At 38.9% G+C, this 13,046-nt stretch overlaps 1 protein-coding gene and 1 pseudogene across 4 annotated transcripts in view; one reads left to right on the forward strand and one right to left on the reverse strand.

The window, feature by feature from the left end:
• The window catches only part of Astn2 (astrotactin 2), a 948,854-nt gene that overhangs the window by 666,109 nt on the left and 269,699 nt on the right, over window positions 1-13,046 (reverse strand). The gene's annotated exons all lie outside the window — the stretch shown is intronic.
• LOC114705786 lies at window positions 6,509-8,000 on the forward strand (annotated as a pseudogene).

Genomic DNA, 13,046 nt, shown 5'->3' on the forward strand with positions numbered 1-13,046 from the left:
TACAGGCAGCTTGTGTTTTGAAACTATAAGCCAAATCTGCTTCATACTGATGCCTTAGCCTTTACTCCAAAATTTACTCACTTAATTGTGCACAATAAGTTCACTAGTAATTAATTTCATACATTTCTTATTCACAATACAAACAAAAGAAGCCATATTGGTACATGCCACACGCCAAGCACTACAACAATATATATTCAACCAACGTTTGTGGAATCATACTAAATTTGCAGAAATTAAACAGAGTTCTGGGTCTATTTCTGCCTGTGGTCAATACAAGACCTTGGATTAGCCATTCCTGATCAATTTCTCACTCACATACAAGGCAATTTCTCAGGCTTTCCCCAGTGTAAGGCCATTGCTACAATAGAGAGGACAGAGATGAGCCCAGAGTCTGTATGATCTGCCACTAACCCCATGGTTGAAAAGCAACTGCTTCACTTCTTTGTGTTTGTTTTTTCAACTGTATTATAAGATAGTTTATACACACCCACTTCCCATTCATAGTTTTAATATAACTGACATTTCATTTTAGGATTTTTGCCCTTCAAGGTCAAGGCTGTTCAGCATTGTCTTGTGTAATAGGAAAACAGACGTGTTTCCTTCCATCCAGAAGTGGCCACGTTTTCCTAGAGGCCTCTGGAATCTTGCTAGATGAAATCTTTCATAACAACTCACAGCAATAATGATCATTAATATTTCATGCATGTGGTCATTAAAGTAAGTAGCATCACATGAGATCCATCTCAGATAGATTTTTTTTTTTTAGCTGAGATTATACGGGATGCTTTAGCAAGACAAATGAAAATCAAAAGGGACTGCCACTTAAGTCCTCACACAATCTTCCCTGTATGCAAGGTAATGAAGACAATATGGGCTTGGCTTGAGATACTCTATCTTCCGTTCCACGTTCCTTTGCTTTCCAGCCATGCAACTGTGGACAAGCAGCTCAAGCACTATAGTCTCCAGTTTTCTCTACTTGCCTCATAGGGTTATTGCAAGGATCACTACAAACAATAGCTATGGAAATTTATTGTAAACTGTTAAGCTCTCTACAAACACAAGGCACTGCTATTACTGTAATAAAAAGCAAATGAGACATTAATATTTTACAAGTGTGGATTGGGCAGATAATTTTTTAAGTATTCACATATAATAGGGTTTTATAAATACACTGTCATTCTTCTTATGAATTGCCTAATCATCTCTGTTCAAGTGCAATATTCTACATCATTTCTCCTAAATATCTCACTCTGAAGCAATAATTTATTATCGAACTCTGAACAACATTTGGGGAGAAGGCTAGAAAAATGGACATGTGCATATTATGAATAAACACAAATGCAACGTGAAGACAGTGTGCTTTGTTTATAGGCCCTGGTATTAAATAAAATACAGATTTTTCTTTCTGGATTTGTTAGAACTCTGCAAGTTGACAATATCTGTGGTATAAAATCAGGTTTAAAAATCTCAACCCTACATGTAGCCCCAATTAGTTCATATTTGGCATTAACATGAAGAGGGGAGAAATTAATCATGGTTGGATGCACTTTTTTTTTTTCTTCCAAGTGTTTAAAAAAAAGTTTTACAAAGCCCTTTGGAGTCTCTGTTGGCTAAAAAGGAAATCCTTTTACCATTAACTGCTCCTGCAGAGAAAGCCTGCTAGCTGCAAGATCGTGATGAGGATAAGCATTAATTAAATCTAACTGTGAGAGAATAATTACGTACACATATCCGTCAGGGCAAGTTGTCACTATCCAGTAACAAAGTTGGATACAAACTCCATCAGCAGAACTGTCAGGCGGCTGTTAAAAGGATATAAATGTGTCCCAAAAGGATCATTTCATTTAGGGGGGTAAAAATTGGATTGCAAAGGATTAATGAGGCAAGAGGTTTGTGTTTTCAATTGGATGTAAAATACAAACCAAAGAAGTAGTAATATCATCATTTAACCTTAATGTTTAGCTGCATTTGGATTTTAACACGTGGTAGGGACAATTAGGCCCCTCATATCAGACCAACATTTTCCATCATGAAATGAGATTAAAAGCTACTTTTTTCTAAGTTAAATTGCACAAAAGTTTATGGCAAAATCCTAAAATCTAATTTACACAGATGGCATATTCTTAATAATAATTAGGCAAGAAAATGAATAAAAATCCCAACAGAGTAATTAGGATTTTTAGAAAAGGGTCTTTTTAAGGTTGTTGCATTCATGTTTGCTGAATTTCACCCCAAGCTATGAGGCCTGTGAATGTGCAGACACACCACAGAGGTGATGTAAACACAAATCTTGGAGGGGGCACTGAATGCAGACGGGCAAAGTGTGGAAGAAGGGGCAGCAGCGCGGGACATAGAGGGATGAAGTTCAATCCAGTCCTGCTCATGACTTACTGTGTGAGCTTGGAAAACCTGCTTCATGTGTCTGATCAGCTCAGTAACATATGAAAGAATCCAGAACAGTTAGGTAAACAAAACCAGGGACCCATAGCTATTGTTTCCCCTTGGCTACATATTCCCTGAGAACAAACAAACCCCAAAGCCATCCCCATGGTGCTGGCCTTAAAACTGCTTCTTCCTACAAGTTCACATTTGTTGGAGAAATGTGAGGGAGTGATTGCTTTCAGCCATAGGAAAAAGGGGCAGGAAGGAAGCCCAATTATTGCCATGGCATATTTGATTGACAGTTGCAATAGTCAATGCCAAGGTCAGATATCCTGTGATGTGCTAATAATAAAGAATAATCACTGTACTTGAATGCTGAAGTTACTGACTGCTTCATTGTTACTCCATATCCTGACCCTGATAGGAGTGGCAAGCTCATAGGTCTGATGGAGGTAGTCCCTCCAGACATCAGCTTAGAGAGGAGGAGCTATGAGCTTGAAACTAGAATCGGCTGTAGCAGCCAAGGAGGCTTCTCCTATGGCAGACACAATTGTCAGACTGAGGCTTGATGGTTGTGCTGAGAACAGAGGAACAGAGCATCACATAAATGAGGTCTGAGGTTATAATGACCCTTGCCACTCTGAGATATTGTAATCTTTATATACACAGCCTGTATTTTCAGGATCAAAAGAAATTATTTTATTTCATTCCTTTTTTCTTTCTTAATGGATACATAAAATAGAATTATACATACTAAGGGGGCAATATGTAATGCTTTGATACCTACACATTATGTTATTCAATCTGTCTTTACATAAAGTGTATATAGTTATGATTAAAACTTTTGAAGTCCTTTTCTCTGGCTTTTTGAAATGTGTATTACATGATTATTGTGGATAATCACCCTACTAGGAAAGCTTCTGGCTCCTGACTAAATGGAATTTGGTTCCCATTGATCACTTTTCCCCAACCCTTTCTTCTCCTTACTCTTCCTTCAGCCTTTACAACAGCCATTCATTCTACTCTCAGCTTTTGAGGGATCACACAGTGTTTGTCTTTCTCTGTCTGGCTTACTTCATTTAACAGAACACTCCAGTTCTAGTCACAATGCCACAGATGACAAGACTCTACAGTTATTTCTAAACAATCTACTTGGAACCAATATGAATTAAAAACAAAAATGAATTACTAGAGAGATCCCTATCTCAGAATCTATGATGATTTCTACTGATATGTAACATTCTATAAAAGAGGATCACAGCAACTCTTCTCTCATCCAAGGCACACCCTTGCTTAGCCTTTTTGAAAAAATTAAATTTGTCACATTCAGTATTATATCACTTCATTCAGGACTGTATGGCTATACAGCACACCAACCCTTCTCAGACAGTTCTTTTTGCAAGTTACAAAGACTGGCATGTGTGGAAGAGATCAGGTATTACAGCTGTTCTCTGCAGGTATTCAAAACTAGATCCTGTACAGGAAATTTGGGTGTGTTAGTTACTTCTCCGGTCACCATGATAAAACACCCTGACAAAATAAACCTAAGGAAAATGGGGGTTATTCTATATCATAACTCAAGTATAGTTCATTATGATGGGTAGGGCAAGGTGATAGGAGTTAAAACCAGCAAGTCACACCGCACTGACAATTGAAGCCAGGAGCAAAGAATGCATTTGCTCTTCAGACTTTCCCCTTTTCATGGAATCCAAAACCAAGGCCAGAGAATAGTATCACTGACAGAGCAGATATTTCTACCTCAATTAACCCCATAAACATGAAGTTCCCTAGTCATGCTCAGATGCCAAACTCCCAAATGACTCTAGATCCATAATGGGGGAGGGTTCTTCTGTACATAAGACAGAATGGTATCTTTTTCAAAATGATGACTCCCATGAATTGTAGAATAAATATGTTAAATATGGATTGAAACAACACACAGCCACCTTCCTTTCATAGTGATTGTTTCCTGTGAATACTTATTAACTCCAATATCCTTACAAAACAAAATACATGAAACAACAACAACAAAATTAAACCAGCAAATATAGATGACTCCCCCCAGATTGAAATCTGGATTGGAATAAATGTCTTTAAAAGACAAAAGATTTAGTCATAAGGGTCATGATTCAAAAGGAAATAGAATTAAAGGAAATTAGGACAAAGTCAGATAATTTCATCATATGATATATATCAAGACCCTAAAGAAAATTTAACATTAATTTTAAAAATTCATTAACATTTTTCAGGGCAGAATTTTATGCAAGCTCATTTGCTCATCTTTTCAATAATATTTTTCTTGTTGTTATTATTTTGTGCATTTGATTTAATGGAATGATTACTATATAATACTCTGCAATGTTTACTATATACTAACAATTTAAATATTTCTTTCATTTTTACACATTTAAAACTGCTGTTCTTGCATATGCCTATAAACTTACATTTCACAGTGGCAAATAGTTGCTTATGTGATAAATTTATGATTCTCTTTATTCCTAAAAATCATTTTTTTAGTCATAGTCATTGAAAAGTACATTCTATCATACACATGCATTTCTCTGAATGTCTTCTTTGGTTAACAATGTATGATGTCCACCCTGCTATCCTCTTCTTTGCTGGCTAGTTTTATGTAAAATTGACATAAACTAGAGTCATATGAGATTGAGCTGCAGGCAATAAGGCATTTTCTTAATTAGCAATAGATGAGGGGAGGACAGTAACCTGTAGGTGGGGCCATCCCTGTGATGGTGCTGGTTTCTATAAAAAAAAAAAAAAAGCAAGCCAGTAAGATGCACACCTCCATGGCCTCTGCATCAGTTCCTGCCTCTAGATTCTTGCCCTCTTTGAGTTCCTGTCCTGACTTCCTTTAATGATAAACAGTGCTATGGAAGTTTAAGCCAAATAAACCCTGTCCTCCTCAAGTTGGTTTGGTCACGGTGTTTCATCATAGCAATAGAAACCCTCACTAAGATGCCTTCACTGTCAGACTTTGTATCTTTATGTTTTAAATGGATCTTTGGAGAGCAGAAGATAGCTGGATTTTGTTTAACACAATCTGTCTCTGAATTTTAATAATATAAACTGTACATATTGTGTTTCCAGGGCTATTAGTATTCTTCTTATCTAATTGTCTTTTATTTCTCCTTGTTTATGGGACGTCTTACTTTTTCTTACATTCCATCATCATCTGGAGTCACTATGTTGCCAACTTCTGAACTCACAGTTTGTTTGTAATCTCGTCCCTTCTAGCTTATGGGCCTTTTCCTTCATTTTGAGATGAATTTGTGTTGTTTCTTTAAGTTACAGTTTTTCTAGCCCTTGTATAAATGTGCACGTATGTATATGAAATAGGAAAAGGCAGTTTTCACTCTAATAAGCTTTTGAAAAGTTTATTATGCATTTTCCTACTTTTTATTCTGTATAGGAATGAAAATTTTGTTCTATCAGCAGAACACTGTCAGAGTCTTTGGCAGACTTTAACATGGATAGTTTATAGCAGTTCCTGTAAGAATCCTTGGTCCCCTCTGAAATCTTTTAAGTGTTGACCCCTTACTGTCTTCATTTAAGTCAATACTCTAGTCTTCTACATTTGCAATAGAATGGCTGATTAAGCTGAACATGCTACATTCTAGGACTTCTTTAGAATGCATCTCTAAACTCTGTACTTTTCTCATAATTACTCCAAAGGCCTAAGAATCACTTGGTCAGGTTTCCTATAGCAATGACATTGATTCAACTCTTTGAACCCGTTTTCTATGTTAGTTACTTATCACTGTAGCCAAATAATAAATCAGAAGCAATTTAATGAGAGAAGTATTTATTTTTGTCAGTTCATGATAGCAAGGAATGCAAGGCAGCAGGCTATGAGGCTGCTTGCTCACATCTGTGTGAGTCAGGATAGCAAGAGAGGTTGAAGCTAGTGGCAATCATAGGCTATAACCCTCACGGCTTGACTCCCCTCCCAATCCGCAGACATCCACTTCCCCCAGCTAGTCCTCCTTTCTTCCATAAACAGTGCCACCTGCGGGGTACTTAATGTTCAAACCCTTGAGCCCATGGAAGACAGTTCATAATCATTCAATGCAATGTTATACAAATAGTACATATAGAATATATATTCATGGTGCTGGAGCCTCTGTCGCCAACCCAGACCACGCTGCTGTTCATCATGCGCTAGTGGTCCCAAGAGGTTCAAAGTCCACCAAGATGGCAACCCTCAAGGACCAGTTGATTGTGAATCTACTTAAGGAAGAACAAGCCTCCCCCCCCAGAACAAGATTACGGTTGTTGGGGTTGGTGCTGTTGGCGTGGCTTGTGCCCATCAGTATCCTAATGAAGGACTTGGCTGATGAGCTTGCCCTTGTTGATGTCAAGGAAGACAAGCTGAAAAGGGAGATGATGGATCTCCAGCTTGGCAGCCTTTTCCTCAGAACACCAAAAATTGTCTCTGGCAAAGACTATAATGTGACTGCAAACTCCCAGCTGGTCATCATCACAGCGGGGGCCCGTCAGCAAGAGGGAGAGAGCTGACTCAATCTGGTCCAGTGAGATGTGAACATCTTCAAGTTCATCATTCCCAATGTTGTGAAGTACAGTCCAAACTGCAAGCAAGCTGCTTATTGTTTCAAACCCAGTTGATATCTTGACCTACATGGCCTGGAAGATAAGTGGCTTCCCAAAAACCGAGTTATTGGGAGTGGTTGCAATCTGAATTCAGCTCCGTTCCGTTACCTGATGAGAGAAAGACTGGGCATTCACCCACTAAGTTGTCATGGATGGGTCCTAGGGGAGCATGGAGACTCCAGTGTGCCTGTGTAGAGTGGTGTGAATGTTGCTGGTGTCTCCCTGAAGAACCTGAACCCAGAACTGGGCAGCAATACAGACAAGGAACAGTGGAAGGAGGTTCACAAGCAGGTGGTTGACAGCGTCTATGAGGTGGCCTCTCCGTGGCCGACCTGGCTGAGAGCATGATGAAGAATCTTAGGCGGGTGCATCCCATTTCTACCATGATTAAGGGTCTCTATGGAATCAAGGATGATGTCTTCCTCAGTGTCCCTTGTATCCTGGGACAAAATGGAATCTCAGATGTTGTGAAGGTGACTCTGACTTCTGAGGAGGAGGCCCGCTTGAAGAAGAGCGCAGATACACTCTGGGGCATCCAGAAAGAGCTGCAGTTCTAAAGTCCTCAGATGTCCTAGAGCTTCACTGTCCTGGCTGCAACAGGGTTTCTATGGAGACCACACACTGTCTCCTCATCTGAGCTGTGTTTAGTGTGGTTGTGCTAAGGTGGCAATTCCCACAGCTCTGCCCTGATGCTAAGTGGTACTTGTGTAGTGGTAACCTGGTTGATGTGACAGTCCCACTGTCGTCCTACTGTCTCTGAGACACACTGCCAACTGTGTGCAGGCTTCCGTTATCTTGGGAGCCTGCTGTGTCTGCTGCGCACCCTCACCAACATGCCTAGGCCAGTGAGTTCCCAGTCAGTCATAACGTGGCTCCAGTGGGTAAATCCATCATGCATATTTGTGCATAACTGTTCTAAAGGATATTATTTTGTGTATTATGTGTCTGTAATGTGCATTGAAATACTATATAAAAAGTAAGATGTGCATATGGATGATGTAACCAACTCCCCAAGTGTCATCCCAATGAAAACACCAAATAAACCTTGAACAGTGAAAAAAAAAAAAAAGAATATATATTCATATACATTTAAGACTAAGAGTTTTCAAAAAAATGGTGATGCCTAATGTCTAAGTATAGTATAGTAAGACCCTGATAGAACAGTCACACATACTCAGCAACAACTCCTTATGCCTTGCTCCAAGTGCCTATTTAGAGCACAGCTTGAAAACGGCTGATGTCTCAGGCACTCCATGACATTGCCTCAATATGTTTAACCATGTCTATTTTAAACATAGGAGAATGCAAAACCACTCTCTGTAATGGTCTCACCTATTTACCCATTTGATTACAGCTGAATTTGAAACGAGCAATAACTACTAACGTCTATCTATGTGCTTTATCAAAATTCTCCAACAGCCAACACTACTGTGGGTCAGGTGGCCTAAATGTTTTTACATGCTCAAACGCCATGAAAAGAGGCTGTTTAATTTATAGGTTCTTGAATAGGGACTTGAATCCATTCTTAAATATGCTCATTTCTGACAGAGATAAGAATCTTTTCCTGAAATTTCTACACTTAAAAGCAAGCTGGCTAAGAAAACCTTGAGACACATTTATGAAACCCTATAGCATATAAATGAGCCTGCAGAGCTTGATGAACAGTTACTAAGGTGAACAGATGCACTCAGGTCTGGGTCCTGCCCCACTGAGACCTGAACTGTCCAGCTTTGCCAAGTGCAAATGCTCAACTTGAAGTAAGTACTAAATAAATGGCTTCTGATAAAGACAATGTGTTTCGGGGTGTTTTATTATATGAAAAACCAAGTGACATAATAACATCTCATTTTGATGAAGGAAGTGCCCTCGAGTGCTGTCTTTAGCCATCACCAAAGCTTGGTCTAGAGTCTCCTGCTAACCTCCTTGTAGTTGCCTTTCAATAGGCAGACCTGGTGGAATTGACTGAGAGCTCCCTGACACATTTCAGATGGACAAGGGAAATCGCCTGGAGGTGACATACACTTTCTAGAAAGCAAACTTCTTTGAAAAGCACGCCAGAAAAGATTTATGGAGGTTGCTTTGTGCTGTGACTTCTGATTAACTCTCTCACACCTGATACAGACACAATTGAGGATAACCTGGATGGTAGTAGTATTGTCACTGGCTGTACACCTAGGACAACATCTGTGGCCAATAGAGGAAAAGCAAGGGACCGGGTGGAAAGGTTTCCTCAACAAAGATGCAAAGCATTCCCTTTCTTTGAATGTTCTAAGATTCTGATCCAGGATGCAGCTAATTCACAGCATCAGTTGAAGGAGAATGACAAGTATACCACATTTGCAGATGCTGGAGGTGGAATCCTGAGGGTAGTCAACAACTCTGCTATATACCCACAACACTCAGGCAGGGCTAGTGTTCAAACAAGAAGTTTATTTCAACTCCTAAGTTTGGTCAATAACAGCACTTCTCAATCACATTTACAATCAAAGGCAATTTAAGTTGGAAAAGATTGGTGCAAATTACCTAGCCTATCACCTTTCCTTCCTAAATTAACAACACAGATTTATTATGTACTCACTATGTTCAGTGTGGCTTGCTGAATTCTTTACATACATTAAGTCTAGTCGTCCCAGCCTTCCTATAAGAGTAATCATATGATTGTATGAATTGCATATTAGATAATGGAGACATAATTTATTTTCAAAGTTCATGTCCCAGTTTCAAAGCTGGGACAAAGGCTGTATCTCTCCTGAAGGACAAACTTCAGAATCTTAGAGCCTCGGAAATGGGAACACTATAGCATGGAGAATGGGAGCTCTTATCTCAGACTATGCAGTCACACTGATTAATCACCCAATAATTTATCAAACATTAATTGAGCATCTGCTGTTTGTCAGGAAGGAGGCGAGTCAGTGGGAACTCACGCACTGCCTGGAAACCACTGCTGCACTTGAGCAGATTCATTAAGGCAGAAGAAGATATGATAGTGCTAATAAAATTATTCTAATAAAAGGCAATACATGATAAATAGCTCAAGAAAATCAGGAAAGGGGATATAAAAAGTTGGAGGAAAAGTTCATGACCTTCATTCTGGGAAAAAAAGTTGAAAAGACCTCATAAGACAAAAGTGGCTTTAGATTCCTCCCCCCAATCTGATTCAAAAGCAAGCTTTGTATGCTGGCAATGGAGGAGGGGGTCAAAACAGAGCTGCAGAAATGTCACAAAGGTAATGAAATGAGAGATTATTTTAGCATGGACTTCAGGTACCTGTGGTTTATCTAGACCTCCTAACTGAGATGTTACCATCTACTATTTTAAACCAACTTGATTTCGATGATGCAGTGACTAAGGCCCTTTGTCAGAAAGGACAGCTTTTCAATAAAACCCTTTCAAATTTTGTCATAACAATGTCATGTATACTCGTTCCAAACTTTGTCAGTATCTGTGTGGTCTCCCTAGAAATGCACAGGTGAGTCCTTGGCAGGAAGGGGAGACTGCCACAGTGTCTAAAAGACCAGCATAACTATGATGGTGACCAAAGAAATAAAGACAGACCCTGAGCCTGCTTGTCCAATATTTATAAGCAGAGCAACAACCCATTAAGACAACTATTCTAAAGTCATTAATGTTTCTGGCTACTTTATTCCAACTAAGTGAATAATTTATAGCTACTTACTAATAAAAAGGAAGAATATATGTGTCTTAACATATGCCTGCTCCTAGGGACAGTTTCCCAAGAGAAAAGACCCATTCATTTTTTCCTTCTAGAAATGTCTTCCCAACCTACTCTCTGGTTAATATCAAGACATCTTCTGAGGGTTTCATCCTCTGTGAAGCCTTCCTTAATTATTATTCCATGTTGGCAAGTATTTGACATCAACCTTCAATACCTCACTGTGGCTGTGTGTGTGATTCTTCTGTTCTTTCTTTAATAAATGATAATAAATGATTACTGTTGATGGACAGAGATACAGGTGATACACACATCTTATATATGTATATCATCCTGAAAAGGTTGAGTAAATACCTTAAAAATGCACAAAGCAGGACTAATATCCTAATTTCTGAACTCTCTAGAGTCCTGACTGGGGGAGCCCTGGCTCTATGCTCTCTCAGAAAAGGATATCCTTACAGAAGACTGTAGCTCCTAACACTCTCACAGCAGCAATGCTGACACAAAAAAATGTGCCAATGCAAGAGAAACTACATATACTTCCTTGTAGTTACTAGACAAAGTTGACATAATTTCGCAGCTCAAAGAACATCGCCAGGGTAGCTAAGAGCAGAACTCAAGTCATCTTGTAATTTAAATGTGGGCTATGAATTCACAGCCCCATAGTTTATTGGTTGGGTAATCTCTGACAAGTCACTTAAAAAGTGTGAACTTTGGTTTCTTGCTTTATTAAACTGGGACAACACACAGGCTTTTTGGAAGGCTTTAAATGAGATAATATATGATGGGACTATGTCTAGAATATATTAAAGTCCAAATAGATTCTTTGTAATCTTTGCATTCCATGAGTCTTCTCACTAATTCTTTTATTTTTTCACCCAATCATCTACCTATCCATCTCTTTTTATTCATTCATCTTCACATGCAGTGAAATATTATCCTAGGCAAATTCTTTGTTACACAAATAGGCTACAGAGAGCATAAAAGACTGCGCTTTCCTTACAGAACCATAAAAGTTGAAGAACATGACAGATGTTCCAACCTATCTTTAGAATGGACAATAACAATAAAGGAATGATAAAGAGGAGTTCCATGACTGAAAGGGAGTAGAGACAACAGTGGCTCCTTCAGGAGGGGCATGAGATGAGGACATGCTTCACAGAGAGTATTCCATAGTTAAAGTTTGAAGGTGAAGAGGGGCAGGTCTTTCTAGCAGATCACATTTAGTACTAATATAATAATTGGGTCAAGGGAGAGTAGGCTAGCATTGGCTATAAAGAACAGTAACCTACGGCTAAGAGTCAGAGAAAGAGTGGAGTCTTGGCTCTAAAGAAACTGTGCAGCTAGTCATTGCTAGATTTTAAATCTATTAAACATTGTGTCCTTCACCCTCTATGTTCTTGATTTTGAACCCAGGTAAATATATTCCTGTGGGGCAATAATACTGACTACAATAAGACTAAAATACAATAATATCAACAGGAGCACAAAAAGTAACAAATGACAAAATTATAGAGCACCGATCCATTGTGCATCTTATGCTTTGCTCTGTGCTATTGTGCTAAGTGCTTTACCTGATTTGATTGTGCAAAAATACTTTGAAGGGGTACTATCGCCCTCCCTGAATGGTTCTTTTCCTTGGGATACAATATTATCTGAAGATTTGAAAAACTGTTAAATAATTAGCTAATAAATGGTATAACAAATCCAAATCAACTGTGAAACAGAATGACTGGTGTGTGTGTGTGTGTGTGTGTGTGTGTGTGTGTTGTGTGTGTGTGTGTTTATACAAATGTAATGGCAGCCATGGTGTACATATGGATGTTAAAGGACAACTCATGGGTTCCAATAATGGGACACAAGTTGTCAGGCTTAGTGGCAAGTGAATTTACAGGGTATCAGTAGAATGTTTTTAAAAGATGGAATCAGAAATTTAGACTTTATAATCCAGGTCATTTGAGTACAAAGGCTAACCTTTTGGTTCATGATCACCTGCCTTAAGAAGAAGCCGTACAAAGACCTAAATAAGCCCTTGTTGCAGGTGACAGAGTATAAGGAAAATGTTTTTGGCAGGGAGTGATGTGGCCAGATTCAGTGTGATCTCAAAAGACCATGATGCTACCATGGTAGAAGATGGATTTGGATTTGTGTTTGACAAGGTTAAATGAAAAGGGTGCTTCAGGAATCCCAGTTAGGTGTAAGGATGTGCCAAACAAGATATAGATTATGGTCCAGAAATAAGGAGTATATCTGTGAGCCTCTAGAGACCAAGGGTGTAGGGTCTTGATGGCAGTGAATATCCTGACTATTCTTTTTTGTTTGTTTGTTTTTTGTTTTTTTGAGACAGGGCTTCTCTGTGTAG

Source organism: Peromyscus leucopus, chromosome 2, assembly GCF_004664715.2.
Source record: "Peromyscus leucopus breed LL Stock chromosome 2, UCI_PerLeu_2.1, whole genome shotgun sequence".
Classification (NCBI taxonomy): domain Eukaryota; kingdom Metazoa; phylum Chordata; class Mammalia; order Rodentia; family Cricetidae; genus Peromyscus; species Peromyscus leucopus.